A 4900-nucleotide genomic window follows, 5' to 3' on the forward strand; every position below is an offset into this window, starting at 1 on the left:
ACACATTAAATTTATTTTGTTTTTCCCCTTGCAAACGCACAAGGCATTTCCTTCATTACGGGGTCTTCTAGGCACATCTGTCAAATCCATTATGCAACTGACGTAACTCATTCCTGCCCTCCTCACCCTGCCACCAACCCACACAAATGAGTTGCCAAATCTTCCATGCCAGGGCCAAAGGGACCTGAGTTGAAACACTCCAATGCTATCCTGATCTCTATGGTATCAGGATACTTCAGATATTTTATTTTGCTTAGTAAAGGATTCTTTGCAATATCTGTTAAATGATATTTTTTGCTTGCGTCAGCTTTTGGAGATGATGGAAGGTTGTTTTGTTTTTTTTCTATTAGCATTTTAGAGTCCATGTAGCAGTCATGAAAGATGCCAGATTTTCAGCAACAGAGACTGAATATTCATATTTGTCTGTAGTAAATCTACCTAAGGGTCTCATATACCTCTTTCTTAGTATACTATCTGAACACCTCAAAAACTCCTTTGGGCACATCCAAATGGGCATGGGCATGTGGTATGTGGTGCCGCAAACATGTCTGTCACGCCACTACCTCACAGTCAGGTGTTCTCCGCATTGCAAGGGCACACTGCCCGTGTGTGTGCTGCTCCAGGTCTTTTTCTTTCCACAGGTTTTTTTTTTTACCCCGGATTATCCAAGGGTCCAAAAAAACCCCCCAAACCATGGAAAAAAAATGGAGCAGTGCACGCATGGGCAGCACATGCCACCGAAAAGCGAAGCCAGGCTGCCCAAAGCCATCCTGCAGCTGCCAGCCAGTCTGCCTGCTAGCCCCAGCCTCCCCTGCCCGGGGTAACTTGCCGTGCATCAAAGCGCACATGGTAAAGGCGTTCCCTGGGGACAAGCAGTTGTGGCACAAGGTACAACGCAGCTACTTGTCCCTGGAGAACCAAACGTCCGCGCTCATCTGGATGCAGCCTATGAGGTGAGGAGGTACTATATCCATGTTTTATAGACTGGGCACTAAGGTCAGAAAAACTAAGGTACCTAAACCGTATTTTACATCTTAATTAAAAAGAAACATTTTTGCACAGTCATTGCACAGCTTTGCTGACTGTTCAGCTGGTTTAACTAACCTGAAAAAGGGAAATAAGAGGTCTGTATTTTAAAAATGTTTAATTGAACAGAATTACAGACAAATAAATTCAAATTCATTTGTAATTATCAGTATTTTAGTAACCTTTGTTGAGGTGATGAATCTCTTGTTCTAATCGTCCCACCCCCAGGTCATAGCACAAATGTACACGAAATATGAAACAACCTGCCACACAGAAAAGCAGCAAATCTATAAGGGATGTCATCGTTGAAAAAAATTATATTGGAAACATTGAGGTCACTTCAGTGTAGTCCCTTGCTTTAAAAGAAGAGATTGTCTATTGGATAAAGGGTGTTACAGATCAGATATGAAGTCAAAGGAAAGATTTTCACTAACTTCCTCAGATAATGGCTTGGAGAATGTCAGTCCAGGTTGCACAATATCTGTATTACTTTTTCACTATGAAGATAACAGAGCAGCACCAACTGGTAAAACAAATAATAGTCTTCATTAATGCTCATGTTCAGGTACTACAAGAGATAAACATAAATGTTCACACCATGTTTAAACTCCCCCAACAAATGTGACCCCACCCAAGCCAGGAAAATACATAACTAAAAACATATAACTAAAAAAAATTAGGTGAGAGCAGAGTTAGAGAGGATACAGAGTAAATCAAAGCAACAGAGATCTGAATATCAAATTAGGTGACAACATCCAGTATCCATCCTTGGACAGCTAGATTTTCCCTGGGCAAACAGAATTTATTTTTAGATTTTATGTCACACACACACACACACACACACACACACACACACACTATTCAAGAGCACATGGAAAAAAATAATGAATTTAAAGAACCAAACCACATATAATTATTCTCAAATGAACTGGGGTTTTGACTGAGAAGTATATATAAATTTTTCGCACATTTGGTGAAACAAGTACTAACTGTTAATGTCTCCTGAGCAAGCTGCAAGCTGTTAAAGGCTACTGATATGTGAAGAGAAAAAAAAAGTTAAATAAAAACCACCCACACAAAATTTTGTCCAGCCAAAATATTTGAATGCAAATGAATAATGCTTAGCCCTTTCACAGGACTTCACACCTTCAAAGTATGGAAAACATATTCATAATCATTGAATTGGTTAATTAATTTGGACTCCCAGTGTGCCAACGTGTGCCTCTGGAGTCGACAGCAACTACAAAGAGTTCAGGCAGTCTGGACCTCACAAACACGTCCTAGCTCACTGCCTGCCTGACTGTTGGTCTACCCCAGTGATTTTCACCCCGAGTGCTGTGGCAACCTGGGGTGCCTGGAGATCCTTTCAAGGGTGTTACACAAGGCTGTTAAGTGTGCAAACATGATTTACAAAATAAACCCAGAGATTTCAAATAGAAATCTATTGTGTTAAAAACTTTCCGATCTGTTATGATCTTTCTGAGTTCTTTGCAACAGAAGAATTTTATCTTCTTATTTTCCTTTTGTCAAAGAACAGGTGAAAACTAAAAGCTGAAATTTTCCAAAGGGTGCCTTGAGTCTTGTGAGAGGTGCCTTGAGGCTAACGAGGCTGAGGACTGTTGGTCTAGTTCTGTGGTTTTCAACCTGTGCTCCACCAACTCCTGGGAGTCCACAGATTATCTAAGGGGTCTGTGAAAGAAGACTATGATCAACTAAAAGTATGTGAAGACTCACAGTTATAATTCAAAGGGGTCCATGCCTCTGTTCAAAATTTGCAAAGGGGTCTGCACCTCTATTCAATATTTTTAGGGGTCAGCAAATGAAGAGTTTGAAAACCACTGGTCTAGTTCATCCCATGACATGCCTTAGTCAAACCTCCATCTCATCGTACTATCACCCCCTACTGCTGATTCCAAACGTTTGTGGTTTTATGGTCAAGTTATGACAGGTTGTGGTGGAGTTAAGATTTCAATCTTGGGCTTCAATCTAACTGCCCTGGTCTCCTAAAAAATGGATCAGTTTTCCAAACCTGACCATCACATGTGGTAAGTCTCCAGCTTCACATGGCCAGTCCTCAACTCATTAACACATACAGGATTTTACAACTAGTTCTGATTTTGACAAGGCTGCCCCATGCCCTATAGGATGCCAAGAGCAATGAAATATTTCTGAAGTGGTCAGAAAACATGGTGCCACTAACGTCAGGTATCTGAAATACATCGGCATCATGCTGCTTGTAGAAGTGACACTGGGGGACAAGACAACCGTTATAGCAGGGAGACGCTTAAGGGTTTCTGGAGAGCACAGGAGAAGCAGTCTGGGGGTGGGGGATAGTCCCACTCCTTCTCTGGAAACTCCTTTACCCTCCTTATCTCGGCAGTCAATGAGATTCCTAGATGTGCCGAATGTAAGGCCAAGAGGGGGCACAATGATTGGAGCCACCCAGGACTGAAAGGGACCTCCAGGCTTAGTAAACCCAGTCCTAGGCCAAAGTCCCTTGTGAGTATTCAGTGTGCCGTCTTTGTTATGATGTAATGATGTGAATGACTGTACATCAGGGAGGCAAATATTACATTTTAAAAACCCACTGGATAACTGTATAAACCAGATTCAACATGTGATATGTATTTTAATGAATGCCCTCTCATTTATCTCCGGGGTGACTCTCAGTGCTCTCCTGCAGACTTATCTCTAACTAGCAAATTGCCCGTCAAGAATGAAGGGGGCCAGTGCAGGGACCGAGCTCTGTGTCCACCCCCACCCCTTCATCTGGGCCCGTCCCCCCTCTTGCCCCCCAGCCAGGTCTGCTGTTCTCCCTTCCCCCCTTCACACAACCCAGCAGAGTGCAAATAAAGCCTCAGGGACAGACAGACCAAGGCTTTTCTTGGAGCCTCCAGGGCAATGCGGGGAGGGCTGGCAACCCCAGCTGGCAGGGACCTGGGGTCATGCAGTCCAACCCCCTGCTCCAAGCTGGGCCATCCCTAACTACATCATCCCAGCCTAGCGGCACTGCAAGAAGAGCAGGGCTTTGTCTAGCTGCCTGTTAGAAACCTCCAAGGATGGAGAGCCCGCCACCTCCCTGGGGCTCCCGTGTTTTACCACCGTCCTAGGGAGAAAGTTCTTGCCAATACCCCACTTCAACCTCCCTCGCTGCAAACCACCGCTCCTTGCTTTGCCGTCTGCCACCACTGAGCACAGCCCAGCTCCGGCCCCTCTCTCCGCACCCCGCCCCGCGCCCCCCATGCGTGGAGCTGGAGGCTGCAAGCCCAGCTCTGCCTCCTCCTCTCCAGGTCCCGCAGGCCCCGCTCCGGCTCCGGCTCCAGCTCCCGCCCCGCGCAGCCCCCGCGCGCCTCCGCGAGGTGTCGCCTTTTGCAGGGGAACCGCAGCCGGCGGCCGCCGCTGTGGAGCGCTCAGCCCCGGCTTGACCCCCTGGCGATCAGCCTCCCGTGCACAGGGCGCATCTGCCGCTTGGCTTTTGTTGTAACGCATCTATTTTTTCCTTCTTTTTTAATACGTATATATTTATTTTATTCTTCTTCTTATTGAGTCTTTGCAAAATAGCCCGGGCGGGTTTGCATCTCCTCTCCCCCGCCTCCCCGCTCCTTGCAAAGCGCCTCCCCGCCCCTCGCCGGGGTGGCCGAGCCCCTCGCCTTGCCGGCTCCCTCCCTCCCTCGGCGGCTTTGCAAAGGGACTCGGACCTCATCCTCCCCTCCTTTGCAAGAGAAGAAAAGAGGCCGAGGGGCTTTTTTGGCGCCAAACGCCAGGCGCCTCCCCTGCTTTTATGGAGATGAGCGGGGCGGCGCTTCAGCCTCTTGCCTCTCTCTGCCCGGGTGTGTCATGTTGTGATTTTTTTTTTTTTAATTTTGGGGGGGGG

At 46.6% G+C, this 4900-nt stretch overlaps 1 protein-coding gene across 1 annotated transcript in view; it reads left to right on the forward strand.

Annotated features, from left to right (window-relative positions):
- The first annotated feature begins 4545 nt into the window (after positions 1-4545).
- MYCN (MYCN proto-oncogene, bHLH transcription factor) overlaps positions 4546-4900 on the forward strand; it is a 6197-nt gene continuing 5842 nt past the window's right edge. Inside the window, exon 1 of the mRNA XM_014517528.2 lies at positions 4546-4856. The gene's annotated coding sequence lies outside the window, so the exon portion shown is untranslated. The remainder of the gene's footprint in view (positions 4857-4900) is intronic.

The sequence above is a fragment of the Alligator sinensis genome, unplaced genomic scaffold (genome assembly GCF_000455745.1).
Source record: "Alligator sinensis unplaced genomic scaffold, ASM45574v1 scaffold130_2, whole genome shotgun sequence".
Classification (NCBI taxonomy): Eukaryota; Metazoa; Chordata; order Crocodylia; family Alligatoridae; genus Alligator; species Alligator sinensis.